Raw genomic sequence first — 19,464 nt, 5'->3', positions numbered from 1 at the left:
ATGTTGAAAATCCGAAAACATTCGATCGACGAGTCTTCGAATAAGGGTGCCGTTTTTTATCCCTAGCAACACGCGAGGGAGGCGAAATGACGGTGGCGAGACGCTTTTCAGACTGTCGTAATAAAACGTCCAACAACCCCTATCTAATACAAGCATTTCCAAGAATCGTTATATTTGCATGAGAACACCGTTTAATGCGAAATGATGTTCCACGATAAGCATCATCCTCGTTAAAATATGCTCACTCGGATTTCGAGTCCCTTTTTCATCTTTCATGAACCGTTTCGTTGCTGAAATTCTGGCTCGCTGATAAAACAATTTATGTCGCTCCGTTAATTCTTTATCGATTTAATTTGAAATTGTTGCTTCATACTGGTTGTTAGGCGAATGTAACCGGTTCGTTTTTGATTACTTAATTTTTTTGATGAATTGTGATTAGATTGTAATTAAAGTAATGATTAAAATCGTCATTAAAGTTTTAATTAAAATTATGATTAATATCATGATTAATTAGGATAAAAATTATGATCAAAGTCACGATTAATTAGGATTAAAATTATGATCAAAATCATTATTAATCAGGATTAAAATTATGATTAATCGTGATTAAAATTTTAATAAAAATTATGACTGAAATTATGATTAATATCATGATTAATCAAGGTTAAATTTATGATAAAATGTATGGTTAATATCATGATTAATTAGGATTAAAATTATGATCAAAGTCACGATTAATCAGGATTGAAATTATGATTAATATCATGATTAATCAAGATTAAATTTATGATAAAAATTATGGTTAATCGTGATTAAAATTTTAATAAAAATTATGACTGGAATTATGATTAATATCATGATTAATCCAGATTAAATTTATGATAAAAATTATGATCAATATCATGATTAATTATGATTAAAATTATTATAAAAATCATTTTTAATCAGGATTAAAATTATGATTAACATCATGATGAAAATTATGATTAAAATTATGATTAATCATGAGATGTGTCATTTTATTTTACTGTTACTCGTAACATAACAAAGTTGTTACATTTTCATTATTAAATACTACAACAAATCGAAAGTATCACTCGACACAGAAAAATCAATTAAAATCGTAGGCGTGCAAAGTAAACAGAGGATTTCGAGTATCAGGGGGTTCATCGACTCGACGAATTTAAATTTCTATCAGTGTAGCGATCGTTAAGGCGAGTTCTTTACCTCCCCACTGCGACGTTCTCGTTGCGGACGATCTAATTAACGGAGCAACAAACCCTGAAAACTCGGTGCAACGGACGCGGGAGAGGCCTTGCTCTCTCGTCTTGTTCTTTTCTCGCATCGCATACACAGTACGCGTTTAACGAGGACGAAGAAACGAGAGAAGAGGCACCGGGAGAAAGTCAGTGAAAAAAACCGTGCGACTCACGGAAAAACTCGCGGGAAATTCCTTTTTCGTCGAGGAAAATCTTGGCGACCGTTCGTCGAATCGTTTAAACCATCTTCAGCCGGTAAGCGTTCTGCGTAATTTTGCGGCTGCGTTTAGAACACCACGTTTGTGTGTGAAATTGTATTGTTCCGTACGAAATATGTCGTACTTTTAATGATGCGATTTGAGGAAATATATGAAATCTTTTTTGTTATTTGAAAGTATATTATTTTTTAATGATATTCATTTTATTATGAAACAATTATATTATAGTTGCATTATTTTTGTTCATAAATAATTACCACCGGTTTATATACGATAGGATCAAATTTTTGTTCATTTTTATAAGATTTCATGTTTATTTTTAAATATGATGAATTATAAGTTTGATTATAATTTTAATAACACTTTTAATTTAATTTTATATGCATCATTAATATTGCACACGTATAAATATTTTCAAATTTAACTTGTAAAATATGATACCAGAAACATATAAAATATATGAAATGTATAAAATATATAGAACTGAATAAATGATCAAAGTTATCAGAGAAGTTAAAGTATGCTAAGTAGATGAACTTCGAGTTGGAAAGCGCATTTTGCGCAAATAGACTGCTTATACTTACTAATGATAACACAGGAGTGGTTTAACTCGAAACATTAAAATACGAAATGAAATGCAAGTTCAGAAACATGAATGCTAAAACTGCTGATATTGTGGAAGACGTAGAAGATAAATATTTGGAAAATCGCCATGGAAACGCAGTATTTATTTATTTGAAAATGCGAAGTTTATTCTGCGAAATCGTGCAACACGTGTTTCTATCGTGAGTTAAATATTGTTTACTACCAAACAATTGTAAATTGAATTAAAAATATTTTATTCCGTTGTTGCGAGAAAATGTGATACGTGAAAAATTGATGAATGGAATATTATTTTGAAATCAATTTTTAATATCAAATATGCATCTTAAATGTTCTTTTTAATAATCGATTTGTTCGAAAATAAAGTGATGTTTTTTCTTAATTATTGAGAATAATTTAAATCTAAAAACGTGATATTAGTTCTACGTTTCATGATTTGCTGTGACTAAAACGATACTAAAGGCAATAATAACTTGGGTACACGATCAATCGAGGACAAATATTTGGACCAATCTTATCTATTGCACGATTATTGTAAATCTAAAATCCTTGTCCCAAATATTTGCTCGAAATAGATAACTTTAAAACAACATTTTTTGACCACATCAATTTACTAAGGTGTAAGATGTACGATAAAAAATGAAGACAAGCTATTTTTACTTAGAAAATGTTGTACTCAATAGGATTAAAGATTCCATGTAACGAAAACATTGTTATAATCAAAGATAGTGTTTTTTAAGTTCTAGATAAGCGATACAAGTAATAGGTATTTTGTTAGAGATAACAGAAACATGTAGATTATTATATACTTAGATTGTGATAAAATACAAGATTTTATTATTGCGGTATGTCACATTTAATTTTAAGTGAAATGGATAATTTAAAAAAAAGACATACACACATGATGAAACTACCAATTGCAATATTAAAATTAAAAGGAAAATTTGAAAAGTAATTAAAATTCAGATCAAGTTCAGACAAATCACCTAAAAAGATTCATCCAAAATGAAAAAGTATGAAGATCTTTTTGTTCGAAACAGAATAATTTTCTAGCTCTGTAGTATCTGTCTAGCGTATCAAGCTAACGATGAAACTCATTTTATTTTATTTTTTTATCACGCGGTCAAGAATCGGTATCTTCATCATCGATTCCGTTCGAACGAAATATTTGTGACTCAATTCACGCGAAGAAAAAATTCGCACGATCGATAATGCACCGTGATCGAATTTTCGATCTACACCGATCGAACAAACATTTCCTTATCACGGAACACGATACTTGAATAAACTTTGTCCGTTTATTTGAATAACTACGTTGTTTGCACGACGGAATCACAAATATTAACGGGCTTTGCAATATATCTAATTTACGAAAATACACGCGGTGATAGTGGGTATGGGCACACGTGCGCACACACACGACGAAGTAGAGCTACTTTTGGCCACCGGTGTAATTGTTGACTTTGAACCTCTTTCGCACAATCGCACGAAAATCGGAGATAAACTCATCAATGAACTATGAAAGCACAGAGAGAAATAAATTAATGACTTTCTTCGAGATTTTACTTGAAATTTAAACTCGGGATCATGAATTTCCATTATATAATCAAAATCGATGAATTGATTTTGCTTGAAAGATAAAGCGTATGTAGATCTAGGAATTAGAGTATCACTTTTTGAAAAATGATTTTTCATATGTTATCTACATCAGAGTTTGAGGAGACTAATAAAAACAGAGATTATCGAAATGTTATTTCAATTTAATTATTTAAAATATTTTTCAAATTTGATTACTTAAAATGTTCAAACTTGATTATTTAAAATATGATTTAAACTTGATTATTTGAAATGTTGTTCAAACTTGATTATTTAAAAAACGATTCAAACTTGATTATTTATAACATAATTCAAATTAGATTATTTAAAAAACTATTCAAACTTGATTAGTTAAAAAGTTATTCAAACTTGATTATTTAAAACATTATTCAAACTTGATTATTTAAAACATGATTTAAACTTGATTATCTAAAGCATGATTCAAAACTTGATTATTTAAAATATTATTTAAACTTGATTATTTCAAACATGATTTAAACTTGATTCTTTAAAATATTTTTCAAACTTGATCATTTAACAAATTATTCTGATTTACTTATTCAAACTTACTTCCTATTTAATCATTCAGTTTCTAAGAATATACTTATTATTTAGTCCAAAAGAAATGTCTCAAAGTATTTAACTTTCTGTCAATTATCCTCTAAATTATCTCGGAAACTGAAAAACAGTAAATTAAAAAGTAAGCAGACCTAAGAAATAAGTAAAACGTCGAAAGCGAAGAAAACAAACAGAAACGAAACGATGAGTTGTATATCCAAACAATCGCGAACTCTTGCTTCTGGATTCGATCAGGCTTTTAACGAGATTTCGATTTTAACGAGATGGTCAGCGGTATCGAATTGATCTATCATTACTCCACTAGACCGTCAGAAATACGAGACCTTTCGAGTAGTAAAAATAGAACCGAAACACGTTCGTCTTCTTTCCGTCTTTTCCGGACTCTCAGTGCGGTTGAAGTTACTTCTAAACGTAGCACAGCCGCTCACACTCGAGGCAATTAAATGCGGAACATGATTCACGGGACGATCTACGAGATCGTGATGCAACCATCTTTTCTATACGAGAACATATCTTGCAGTGAAACGGATCTTTGTAGAAAATAGGAAACACGAGTGTAGAGAGGACCGTGGCATAGATTAAGAACAGAGTGTGTTCGATGAATATCAGAAGATGGGAAGTTTAAAAGACTTTTTTTAAGAATATTGTATATTTAGGTATAATATATATGGAGTGTATTGTGTATATGTGTGTAGGACTCTCGTTATATTGCCATCTGTGGTTTTTGGATTTCAAAAATTCTAAATTTTCAAATTTCTAAATTTCCAAATTTCTAAATTTCTAAATTTCTAAATTCCAAAACTTTCCAATTCCGAAACTTTCAAATTCCAAAACCTCCAAATTCCAAAATTTTCAAATTACAAAATTTCCAAATTACAAAATTTCCAAATTCTAAAATTTCCAAATTCTAAAACTTCCAAATTACAAAATTTTCCAAATTCCAAAACTTCCAAATTCCAAAACTTCTAAATTCCAAAATTTCCATATTCCAAAATTTCCAAATTCCAAAACTGCCAATTTCCAAATTTCTCAAGTCCCCACCCCAAATTCCAAATAACCCAAACTCAAAATTCCAAATACCAACTTTCCACCATCTCTGGCCCAGCTTATTCAAAAATCCACACAACAAACAGAATAATAAAAATTGAAAGGTGAGAATAAGTGCGTTTCACACGTTCGATTTATCTCTGTTCGTGAGAAATCGCTTGTTTCTAGCTCGTGCTACATATTTTCGATCGTGTGACTCACTTCAAATGCAAAAATGCATGCAGTACTCACGTACTTCCGGTTAATGAACCGTTTACACACGATTGTTATTCATCCGCTATTATTAACGAAACTGTCTCAATTTTCCGCCAAAGAAAACGACGGTACGATCGACGGAGCATTCTTCTCTCGAAAGTTCATTCAGCGGACAATAAAATGAACCGAAACGCGAATAATTATGTGGTAGTGGTATTTTTTCCATCACCTTGTGATCATTAAATTTTCCACTCGCCCACGATGATGATTATACCGTGAAGAAACTGGCTTCAGAAACACGTAGGTGTGAACTACTTTTAATCCTGGACGCAAATGGTGATTAATCGTATTTTAACTGCACGCTTTAAGATTATTCAATTAACTGCGTCAAAATTTCTAGTTGTTTCGTTGTGAAACTATCGTTATTTCACTGTCAGAATTTTTATTAAAAGATAAAAATTGTATGTTGATCAAAAGTGAGAGTTGATTGTGGAAGCTTTGAAAAAAATTAAATATAACTTCAGTGAATAATTAAGGAATTACAGGATTTTTTTGTGAGGTAAAATATGGAGCTATTTATCGATCGATTAAGAGTAAAAGTTAATAACAATGTGTTAAGTAAAACATACCATTTACTAATGAATTAAAAAGTAAGTATTAATATCTGGAAGCCAAATAAATGACATCTAGATAATTGATTTATCGATCAATTAATACTACTGTGATATTAATTATACGATCACCCGAAAGCAAATAAAATTTGCAATTCATTGACGATATAATACTACTGATTATCGAAAAGAAAAGAAAAACAGGAAAGAGACAATTAAAGTCAGAAAAATTAAATGGAAAATTTTAATCTGCGAATCGTACGGTAAGAAGCGTTAATGTGACTGGAAGTCCGCAATTTTTTGCACATTTGTACATTTTTCAATGCCAACTCTTCGCTCATTCTCAGCAATTATTAACTATTTAGCTTCTCGAGAGACTGGAAACTGGTAAGACAAAAAGATTCCGTGACTCAAGGTAAAGATAATGCACTCGGACTTGGAAGACATTAGTCATTACATGTTCAGTTGCATGTTCAGTCTTATGGCTTCGGATTTTCACCGAACACGAAAAAACTTTGTCGAGACCGTTAAACGAATGGAACGAAGTTGACCTGTTTTTAGATAATCGTAGTGTTCTTTATGACTTTTAATAAGGACAGTTAAAAATTTAGGAATAAGGGAATTATTAGTGACGAGTAACAATATCAATTTTAAATTGATTTCAATTTACATTCATTGTATGTTTGCTACATATGTTTGACACAAACATTTCATATATTGCATAAAACTTGACAAATAAGTTTTCAAAATATTTCATCAAAATATGAAGTTTAATGATTCAATTTTAAATAGATTTTAATTTACATTCATTGTACGTCCATCACATATGTCTGACACAAATTTCATATATTGCATAAAACTTGACAAATAAATTTTCAAAATACTGCTACTTGTATTTATATAATTAGATCGAAATAGTTTAACGATTCAATGAGTTTAATGAATTTAATTATTCAATTCTAAATTGATTTTAACTTACAAGTGTTACAAATTGTATATTTTCAATTGATAATAAATTTAATCAAACCGTGTCATCGCACGAAACATTAACTAAATCATCGATATTATTTTGAGAAAGTGATAAAGACGATAATTACGATTCTGGTACTTGTTCAAAAAGCACAAGAGTCGATCGTCTATTCTAGAAGGTACATTTTGGTCGGACTACGTGGGAGGCGTACATATATACTCAGAATAGAGATTAGAACGATATTTTAGTGTTCCAAGTGACGCCACAAATACGATAATTTGTAACAATCTCGTTCTTCACTATGATCAATGATTACTCATATATTCTGCTCTATTTATCACCACGGCCAGTGTAATTTTAAACATTGTACCGTGGCTTTCCAACTTTCAAATTGTGTATTGTTTACAGTGCAGAAATGTTGGTTTTTTGGTATTGTGAAGGACATTCAATGAAAAGAATGTAGATCAGTATATGAGATCATAGATTAACATAAAAAGAGTATAAACTAGCATGAAAGACAAGATACCAAAATATATGAACTAGCATGAAAAAAATATACAAAAACATAAGCTAGCATGCAAAACAAAATATAAAAAGAAATGAACTAGCATGAAAGACAAAGTATCAAAAAAATACACTTGCATAAAAAAGGAAAAAACTGATTAGAATAGAAAGAAGTGATAAAATGAGAATTTAAAGTAACATAATGTATAATGTATTAAAAAAATGAGTAAATAATTTTTTTCAAATGTTACATATACAGAGTGTCTCACTGCTAGTATAGGTCCCTGAAATGAGGGGTAGCTGATGCGATTCTGAATAAGATTTTCCTTTGCAAAAATGGGGTTTGAAGCTTCGTTATTGAATTATTAAAGAAAAACGCGGACTAATCAGAGCGCGAGGATTATTACGCGTTGGACTACTACGCGTCGAATATCCACGCGTTGGATTACTATGCGTTGAATATCCACATGCTGGATTACTACGCGTTAGATTACCACGCATTAGATTCCTACGCTTAAAATTACCACGCGTTGCATTATTACGCGTTGGATTACTACGCGTAGAATATGCACGCGCTAGATTACAACGCGTTGGATATCCACACGCTGTATTAGTACGCGTTGGATTACTACGCATTGGATTACTACGCGTAGGATTGCCACGCGTTGCATTACCACACGTGGCATTACTACGCGTTGGATTACCACGCGTTGGATAACTACGCGTTATCCGAAGCTGTCGTTCTCGCGTCTGCGCATGCATAATCCTCGCGCTCTGATTGGTCCGTGCTTTTCTTTAATAATTCAAAAACGAAGCTTCAAGCCCCATTTTTGCAAAGGGAAATCTTATTCAGAATCGCGTCAGCTACCCCCCATTTCAGGAACCTACACTAGTTATGAGAAATATTGTATTAATAATTATTACAGTAATTATTTTCGAAAATATTAAAAACGTAACCCTTGTTGCATGATTACTTTAATCTTGTAAAAGATTTCTTTCTAACTATGAAAAGTGAATCACGAGGAAACAATAATAAAAATATACAAAACACCAATAATAAAAATATAATTTGCAAAATATAATTATTAAAAAAAGAATTGTATAAGTATCATAATATTAACAAACACCCTAAATCAACAAATCATATTCATAGAATGCATTCCAGTAAAAGAACCTTTCAAATATAAAAATGTTTCACTAACACAAATTATTATAATAATTCCGAAAGTCGGATTTTCTTCCGGCTTAAAATATATCATTGTCATGCTGCAATTCGGTCAATTGTATTATAAAATAACAATTAACCGACTTTACACTAGTACTCCACTTTTTCCATTTGCAAACAAGACAAAGTATAATGTCACGGAAGAAAGAGCACTCAAATAATGAACCCGTTGAGGTTAGTAAAGTGTTCGAATAACGGGAATCGAAATAAGAGAAATTCTGTAATTCTTAAATTGGCTAAAAACATGTGTAAATCGTCCTACTTGTTATTTAGTGCTTATTTTTTTTTAATAAACCTCTTTCTGTGACAAACAGATTTGGGACGTTTGAAGAATTTGATAAATCGCTGCAATTATGTTTACTCTTAAATTATGTTACAATTTAGACAAGCGTTGCGTTACATTTTAGACAATTAATTGACAATCATGCATTTTGTATTGAGAACATCCATGAAGAGTTTATTCAGTTATTTTTATCAAACTTCAAGCTTTTAATTTATATCAAACAAGTATTTTATGATACTTTTATTTTATTAAATTAGAATTTTTTTATATTACTATTGGTAGTTTGTAAACAGCAATTTAATGATCATATAATAAACAATTATAGAATTAAAAAATTAGTCGATAGATCTAAAAATTACTGTCCCTTTAAATTGGTGTACGAGCGGGAAATTTAAATCGAGCAAATCTACTTTCATGTCAACCTCTAATAATTTGAAATATATTTGTAATAAATTTTCTGTGTATCTACTCTTTGGTAGAGGGTGAAAAATTTGCTCACACAGTTTATTTTTGGACAGAAAAAAATCTGACTAACAACTATAATATGATAAATCAGCAGTCATAGCCGCCATTTAAATTTAACGAGGAAAAATGAATCGCTATTCCGGATAATGTTAGTATTCAAAGTAGTAGTTTGCTATGGGTTTTTACGATATTTTGCGAATATGTCGGCTTCCATCAAAGAAATTAAATTGCAATTCGCTATTACTTCGTTATGGTTAGAGGCTGTAACGCGAAGGAAACTCGTCATCCCTGTCGTGCATGATCATTATACCGCGATGGAACATAATCGTCTCGTGAGTCAACCGCACAGACGAATATCGATTATCCGCGATCGGTTCTGTCGGTCACGTTTCAATGACAACACAAAAATGGAACGATGGTTCAATAAGAGTTCAGATCACGGTTCGACGAAATCCTAAATTTCTAAATTTGATATATCTACACTTGTAAATTTCTGAATTTATAGATTAGGAAGATTTGAGAACTCAAAAATTCCAAATTACTGTATTTCTAAATTTCCAACTGTACATTCATAAATTCGTAAATTTAAAAATAAAATATTTCCACGCTTGCAATTTTAAAAATGTCCAATATCAAATTGCTGCACCCACACTTCACAATTTCTCTAGAGTGCTCATCCTCAACGAGCTCTAGTTCTATTAATCCCTAATTCACATTACCATCCACTTACATCGCTCAAAAACATCAAACATTAAAGTACAAGTTTAAAGAACAATTTTAAAGAGTACACAATCTTTCACGATAAAACAATAAACTCATTTAAAACCTCCAGTATTGAACATTAAGAAAATGATCTAACAAAGTGCTCGCTTGTTTGCGCGTGTAACTCGTGAAGCGTGCATAAATTTATTGGCTCCAATTGCAGGAAGGTTTCGCGTACCACAAAATTATACGGCGTGACCCTAATTATTACTATTTTTTTCTGCTTCTTCTTCTGTTCCACGGCTCGTAACATGTACATCAACGCGAAAACCTACGAGTCATTTACGAGGTCGACGATGTTCCTGATCACCGCGATTATAATTGCGAGGAACGCCTCGAGATTCTTTGCATAACTTTTTTAATACATTAATAAATTATCATCAACAATCACAGGTAACAAGATAACAGTACCAGTAAAATACCAGAACAGATCACATGCGTATGTGATTAAACTACCAATTGCAATATGAAAATAATTAAAAGAAAATTTTTAAAAGTAATTAAAATTCAGATCAAGTTCAGACAAATCACCTAAAAAGATTCATCCAAAATGAAAAAGTATGAAGATCTTTTTGTTCGAAACAGAATAATTTTCTAGCTCTGTAGTATCTGTCTAGCGTATCAAGCTAACGATGAAACTCATTTTATTTTATTTTTTTATCACGCGGTCAAGAATCGGTATCTTTATCATCGATTCCGTTCGAACGAAATATTTGTGACTCAATTCACGCGAAGAAAAAATTCGCACGATCGATAATGCACCGTGATCGAATTTTCGATCTACACCGATCGAACAAACATTTCCTTATCACGGAACACGATACTTGAATAAATTTTGTCCGTTTATTTGAATAACTACGTTGTTTGCACGACGGAATCACAAATATTAACGGGCTTTGCAATATATCTAATTTACGAAAATACACGCGGTGATAGTGGGTATGGGCACACGTGCGCACACACACGACGAAGTAGAGCTACTTTTGGCCACCGGTGTAATTGTTGACTTTGAACCTCTTTCGCACAATCGCACGAAAATCGGAGATAAACTCATCAATGAACTATGAAAGCACAGAGAGAAATAAATTAATGACTTTCTTCGAGATTTTACTTGAAATTTAAACTCGGGATCATGAATTTCCATTATATAATCAAAATCGATGAATTGATTTTGCTTGAAAGATAAAGCGTATGTAGATCTAGGAATTAGAGTATCACTTTTTGAAAAATGATTTTTCATGTTATCTACATCAGAGTTTGAGGAGATTAGTAAAAACAAAGATTATCGAAATGTTATTTCAATTTAATTATTTAAAATATTTTTCAAATTTGATTACTTAAAATGTTGTTCAAACTTGATTATTTAAAATATTATTCAAACTTGATTATTTAAAGCATGATTTAAACTTGATTATTTAAAAAACAATTTAAACTTGATTATTTAAAAAACAATTTAATCTTGATTATTTAAAAAATTAAATTGACTATGAATTTGTGTTATATAAATAAAATCGACAAATCCATTTAGCGTAAAAGATAAATCAGATGTGGATTTGGCCAGAGTGTTCAAGGCAGGTACGATGGTGTTCATGATGATCGCGATAATAATTGCGACGATGACGAGGAACGCCAGGCTCGCGATTCTTGCACGCATGCCGCCTAGTTGCGTTCGCGATGTCGAAGGAAAAAACTAACCACGCAAAACCTACTCTCGATTCGTCCTCGTCGCCGATATCAGGTTTTTCATCGACGATCCTGGGAATCACGGGGATTAATTGCTCTGCTAGACTTCCGCTATGCAAATTGGCACGGATCACGTTTTAAAAGTAGCTACGTGAAATGGTGAAGGGAATAATTAGTTTTATCCAAATTGCTAGTTTCATTTCCTGTGTGATTATTGTATAATCTCGCGAACGTTTGCGATGTGAATTAACGATTTTCATCTTGAAATGGGCATTGTGTTATTTAGATTTGCGATTGGTAATTTGGAGATTTGGAGATTTGGGGATTTGAGAATATAGGAATTTGGGGATTTGAGAATATAGGAATTTGGGGATTTGAGAATTTAGGGATTTGAGGATTTGAGGATTTGAGAATTTAGGGATTTGGAGATTTGATCATTTAGGGACTTGGAGATTTGAAAATTAAGGGATTTGACAATTTGGGGCCTTATGAATTCGGGAACTTCAGAATTTTGGGGTTTAAAGATATGAGAACTTGGAGAGTCTAGAAACTTTAGAATTTAAGCATTTGTGAATTTGCTAACTTTAGATTCCATCAAGTTTAGATCAACATGGCGCCTTTTAGATCAAGATGGCGCGTCGAACTTAAATCAACATGGCGGACCTTTTCCTATCGCCCCATAACCTAACAAAATCACAAATATTCGCTTAATCGCAATCAGTCGACTCGAAAATAACGAGAAAGCTAACGAGGACACATTTTCATGGGAAACTAGTTCATCCTGGCGACAATAATCGAAGACACGATCCAATTGTTTCAATGAATTTGTCCACCGTTTCTCGTCTTTCTATCAGCGGCTCGAATTCCATGAAAGCTTTTTACGCTTTCTACACCGAGGAAAAATAGTTCGATATAGACAGGTCGATATTCGACCTGTATGAAATTGAAATAATTATACGCGTAATAGAAAGTCTCCAAACGGGTGAAAATGAAAGTACATATATATTGTACGTTGTATCAAATTAGAAAGAAGTTTATTGAAAAACAATCTCTCTTGAACCTGTGCTTCTGTCGTTAGAAAGTGAAAAGCTGCTTTTTATTCTTTTGTCACAAAGAATTTTACTTTGAAGTTTACGACACCTCATAATTCTGTGTCCACTATTGACCCTGTCCATCATTCGATCTTAAATAATTCACCTTTCAAAGGGTCAAAATCATCTGGCCGCCTAATTTGCAAGCGCAAATCAGCGAGTCGATCGATTATTGATGTCAATTGACCACCTATTAATCTAATCTCCAGCGGATCCAATTTCCCCTCTTTAAATCCGTTTAAAATCGATTCCAGAGATCGGAATTCGCGTTCGAGTAGCTTCCGCTATTCTTAGCTCCGAAGAAACACGCGTTTCAGCCATCGTTGCAGCTGCCATGCCGTTGCGTTTCGCTCCTGAAACGGAATTTATGGGTTTATCGATCCGCCCGAATCCACGGACTGTTGTCCACATCTCCGCCTTGCTCTATGAATTCCGTTCTGTCTCCTCGAGCTTTCGTTTCCGATCGGACAAGTGCTTTTCTGAGAGAACAAGAAACCGTATACCGTGATATGTTATCGTTCCACTTTCGAGGAACGAAATTCAAGATGGAAGCGTTTTGTAACCATCTAGAATCGTTTTGTTCTTGCAGAGGAGGGAAGTTTTATTGAGGTTGATGATTGATGTATTTTTAGATACTTCTTTTATTGAAGTAATGAGGAATTAATTTTGACTGATGCTTTTGGTACATGATGCTGAGGTTTAGGAAAATTACTGAAGTAAAGTAAGCTTTGGAGTAAGGCAAACTTTGCATATTTTCAAATTATCAAATTTTTAACAAATGACAAATTGCAAATGAAATTAAATTATGAAATTACTTCGTCAAACTGTCAGATTAACAATTTCTAAATTTGAATGTTAATAAGTTACCAAATTATCAATTTCTAAATTATCAAATTCTGGAATTTGCAAATTAGTAAGTTACTAAATTAACAATTTATCAAATTATGAGTTATCAAATTTAAATATTATTAAATTATCAAATTATCAATTTCTAAATTACCAAATTACTAAATTAGCAAATTACCAAATTACTAAATTAATTATAAGCGTTTCATAATGAAGGCATCTTACTTGCATATCGATCAATTTTACAAATGAGTTGTAACAAGGAGAAAGTAGCCAATCTGAATTAACTTTCCCGAATTTTAATTGATCATTAACCCACAGAGAATAGCTGTTATCCTTTATAAAATTTTTCAGTATAAAATGTAGAATCTGAAGCCACTCATTTCTTTCTTGTTGGGAGATTTTACATATATATTAAACATTGTTAAAATAGAATAGATATAATAGATTTCTATTTTAGTAGTACTGTAACATTATTGTAAAATTATTTTTTATAGTATTGTAACAATATTGTAATTATGTTTCAATATTATTGTAACAGTATTTCAATTGTATTGTAATAGTATTATTACAGTATTTGCAACGGTATTATAACAGTATCGTAATAGTATAGTAACAGTATTGCAACAGTATTCTAACAATATTGTAACAGTAATGTAACAATATTAGTAACAATATTTCAACTGCATTATAATAGTACAGTATTATAACAGTATTGTAACAGTATTATACTAGTACTATAGCAGTATTGTAATAGTGTTGTAATAATTTTAGTAACAATATTTCAACTGCATTGTAATAGTACAGTACCTGTATTATAACAGTAGTGTAACGGTACTTGTAACAATATTTCAACTGCACTGTAATAGTATTGTTAGAGTATTTATAACAGTATTACAACAATATTATAACAGTACTATAACAGTATTGAAATAATGTTGTAACAATATTATTAAGAATATTTCAACTGCATTGTAATAGTATAGTAACAGTATTGTAACAGTATTGTAACAGTAATGTAACAGTAGTGTAATAGTAGTGTAACAGTAGGGTAACAGTGCTTGTAACAATATTGTAACAATATTTCAATTGCATTGTAATAGTATTGTTACAGTATTATAACAGTACTATGAACAGTATCACACCAGTATTTTAACACTATTCCTAAAATAGAACATGCAAAATAGAATTCTATTTCAACAATATCATTAAAATAGAACAATACCGTCCATGCACCTCACCTATACAAAAACAAATAATACACAAGAACAAAGAATTCTAAAAGAACATTCCACCCCTATAATTTCCCCTATAAAACTATCATCCACATAAAAACATTGAATAAATTTTGCAATTACATAATAAATGAATCACTCTATAATTTATTTTTCTCTTTCCTCTATTACGAATGATATCACATATCATCTGAAAATAACGCTCTAAATGGATCTTTAAGTAATATAGAACAGAGATTCGATTACTCAATCGGACTTGTTGTTTCTTTCAGTTGCTATTTAAAACGCTATTTAAAACTAGTCTAGTCGGTGCCAATGAATCACTTATCGAAGGACGATTTGATACCCAGATCGCGTCACCGATAGTTAATAAAACTTTTCTACGTATCGTTTGCAGCAGCTTCTTGGTGTTGCTTGCAAATTCAAACAATGACTAAACCTTTGATAACCATTTGGCGATCGTGGACACTGTTTGTGATGGGATCTGGTGCTATTATTGCAAGATATTAATCGTTTTTATTGCTGGAAGATTTTGTAATGTTTGTAACACTTTCGTTTTCGCGGAACTTGTGATATTTATGTTTCTTTGTTTTGTAACTGGAAGAACTGATAATATGGAATATATGCGTCGGTGTATGTTTTATTGGTTTATTTTGTGAAAGAAAAAATTAAAGTGATATAGTGGAAAATTTATTTTATTTTATAAAGTAGTTTTATTATATTTTATTTTATGAAATAATTTATTTTAGTTTATTTTATGAAATAATTTTATTATATTTTATTTCATGAAATAATTTATTTTAGATTATTTCAAGAAATAATTTATTTTAGTTTATTCTATTTTATACATTTGCATTTTACAAATGTTTTTAAATATTTACATTTTACAAAATAAAATAAAATAAAATTAGGAAATAAAATAGAATTAATTTCCCATCCTATAAATTCAATTTTAGTAAAAATCAAAATATTAGTAATTTTGTAATATATCCTGTACTTAGTTTTTATTATTTGTTAGATTTTATTTCCCCTGCAAAGAGAATTGCAACTTTGATGCTCTACTTTATACGCTTCATATCACTTTCATATCTATTATAGAATTATCTAAAAGAAAACTACTGATAACATCACACATGTGCACACTATTTTTGTATCTAAATTTTCCATCAACTTATAACAAAATCATCTTGCTAATTTTTAACTTCTGTTATTTGTTATATTTGCTTATACTTTTTTGTTACATTTAGTTTGTTTTATAAATCAAGATTATTTGTTAAAGAACACTTTCAAATTTAATTACATATTTAAAATAAATAATAAAGCATTTATTTTAACACATTTTGATTGTACTGAATTCTGTGTATTTTACCATATTTTGTTATAATAAAATTGCTTGTTATAAAACATTTTAAAATAAAATGATATTTTTAAAACAACTTGAGACATTCTTTAAATAAATTCAATCAGACATTCTCTAAATAAATTCAATTAAAAATTCTTTAAATAACTTCAATCAGAAATTCTTTAAATAAATTCAATCAGAAATTCTTTAAATAAATTCAATCAGAAATTCTTTAAATAAATTCAATCAGACATTCTTTAAATAAATTCAATTAAACATTCTCTAAATAAATTCAATTAAACATTCTCTAAATAAATTTAATTAAACAATTCTTAACAAATTTAATAATTTAATTACATTAAAAAAAATTCAATCATTTCATATCTTGTAAAAATTGACTTGTGACCAAAAATTAAAATTTAACGCATAATTCAACAGTCATGGAAAATATATAGAGTGGAAGAAAAGGCAAGTTTCTATTGCCTAAAGAGGAGAACCAAACGCGGCTTTCGCACATGGATGACGAGGCTTGAATTTTGTCGACCACGCGAAAAAGGACAAAGGCTGGTTCACATTATCTGCGACAAAACGGTACACAGCCCACGCGCGTTATTTCTTCGACTACCTACGTTACACGGCGATAAAAAATTGTTTACAGAGCCCTTTGTACACTTTGGAACACTCGTACACAATTTTGTATAAATATTTGTTAATAACAACAGGACAGCAATTAACATCTTTAGCAGCTGTGAAAATTAGTCATAGTTGTAAGGAAATTTGTTGTTAAAATAAAAATTTACTCCATTTAATAAATTTTGCAAATTCTAAAAATTCAAATTAGGTGACAGAAACAAGTAATGTATAATTTATGAAACTGAAAGATTAAGAAAGACATAAAAATTGACCACATTTAATAAATTTTGCATATTCTAAAAATTCAAATTAATTATTGTGACAGAAACATTTATAATTTATGAAACTGAAAGATCAAATGAGTAAGTAATTATTACAATAGAAATTATAACATCAAAAATATTTAATCAGAAACTAAAAATCTGAATCAAGATTTGTTACCATAAATTTTTCAAAGTTTAAATATTTTATTTTATCTAATACTTCTATAAATTTCAGTTATGATTACTACATTATATTGAATTTATGACGTCAGTCACTGGAGACCCCGGCAGCAGTCAACGCGTTAATATAAAATTTCAATTTCATAAATCAAACTGCCTCAAAGTTATTAAACGTTATGCAAGGGTGTCCCAGTGGAACTTATCGATATCTCGACGTACGAAAAGAACTAAAACGAAGTGGAATAAACAAGATTTTAATCATTACAAATGAACCGTCCTTAATTTTTTAAATCCGTAAATTTGAATAATTTACTATTTTTATAAAAACTTATTTTATTTTAACAAAAATAATAATGCTATTACAGTAATAAAAGTCTCACAATAAAAAGCAACATAAATGGCGCCTACATTCTCAGTAGTTAAATGTCTCCTACAGGAAAAAGATATTACATTTGCATAATCTTAGTCTAATAATTACATATGTACACCTGTCTCATAAGTGCGTTAAAGAAGCTCCTATTATAAAATACATATATAAACAGTTTCTACCGTAATTTCAAGAGAAATGCTACGTCGTTTTACCGAGATGGGAGATAAAACCTAGGCTTGTTTAGTTGCTAAACAAGACGTTCTTTCACTCTCGCCTGTCCTTCGAAGACAGTCAATATTCATACATAGATCGAGTGTCTCGATCATTGTGCGCAAGACATGTGAATGCACTTACGTTACGGTGCAAATATAAATATGGCCGCAGAAATTAATATTTGCATGGAATCGACGCAAACGTAATCAATCATCCATAAACGTTATTACAAAACTACTAGAATTGAATTAACCTAAGGAAGAACATCTCGACCGACAAAGAAGCCTTTTTTCAGTCATGAATAATATGCTCATTATGTAAGACTGAAGCGGATTTGATGGTTACTTTTTTAATCGATTTAAGCGTTTCCACAAATTATCCGACGTTACGTATTTTGCTATTGTAATGATCTTCAACGATCAATATTGCACTGTTAATATTTCAAGATTTTTAATATAAATTAATATGTTATAGTAATGTTAATAGTGGTCCTAAAATCCTACGTTTGCAAATTAAAAAATTATCAAGTTCTCAAGTTTACAAAATTCCAAATCTCCAAATTTGCAAATTAACAATTAACAATTTATATTGCAAATAAATATTGAGAACCTTAAAGTATTAACAACACATACCGATCGGTATAAATTCATAATTACGTGTATAATCCTTGATACAATTAAAACGGTAAATATCCGTATTATACGAAATGCTGAATGAAATCTAAGGTTATTGTACTCACAACGCGATTTCCGTACAGAAAGTTCTCAGCAATGTTTGTTAGAAAGATCATTCAATGATTCAAAACTTCCATGACAGATGCACACGGAAATGATCGGGAGGTAACACGACATGGCTGACTCGTCGTCAGCTGACAGATAAACGATTACAAGATTCCCATTGCGTACTGATATTTATCATAACCTAAAACACCTACGGTAACGCGACTAGTTTCATTGCATAGAATCATGGTCAAGCTACTCCTACATCATAAACACGATCAAGTTATGTTTCATAATGCATTGCGTTCCATGCAGCACCGAAAGTAAACAAAGAAAGACCACCTTCGATCGAGCTACCTTAACGTTACAATGTGATTGCACATTTCGATAGGAAATACTCTATGCCGATTAATTATCTGACGTCTATTCGGTAATATCGAATATATCTCGAAAGTCGATTCCGTACACACGAAAGGAAAGTACAAACGATTATCGAAGTACGCAATCGAATTCCAGTGAGCGAGCCGGTGTGAACGGTGTACTGTACACATCGTTTTTGAATAAACTAGAAA

The 19,464-nt window shown here is 30.8% G+C and overlaps 1 protein-coding gene across 12 annotated transcripts in view; it reads right to left on the bottom strand.

Moving 5' to 3' along the window:
- The window catches only part of Mical (Molecule interacting with CasL), an 83,110-nt gene that overhangs the window by 63,160 nt on the left and 486 nt on the right, over positions 1-19,464 (bottom strand). Inside the window, exon 1 of one of the 12 annotated variants that reach the window (XM_076529638.1) lies at positions 18,913-19,036. The exons of the other annotated variants lie outside the window; for them this stretch is intronic. The gene's annotated coding sequence lies outside the window, so the exon portion shown is untranslated. Of the gene's footprint in view, positions 1-18,912; positions 19,037-19,464 lie in introns of those variants that run through there. 12 annotated transcript variants of the gene reach the window in all.

The sequence above is a fragment of the Megachile rotundata genome, chromosome 3 (genome assembly GCF_050947335.1).
Source record: "Megachile rotundata isolate GNS110a chromosome 3, iyMegRotu1, whole genome shotgun sequence".
NCBI lineage: Eukaryota > Metazoa > Arthropoda > Insecta > Hymenoptera > Megachilidae > Megachile > Megachile rotundata.
This window is presented reverse-complemented; position numbering and strand designations above follow the sequence as displayed.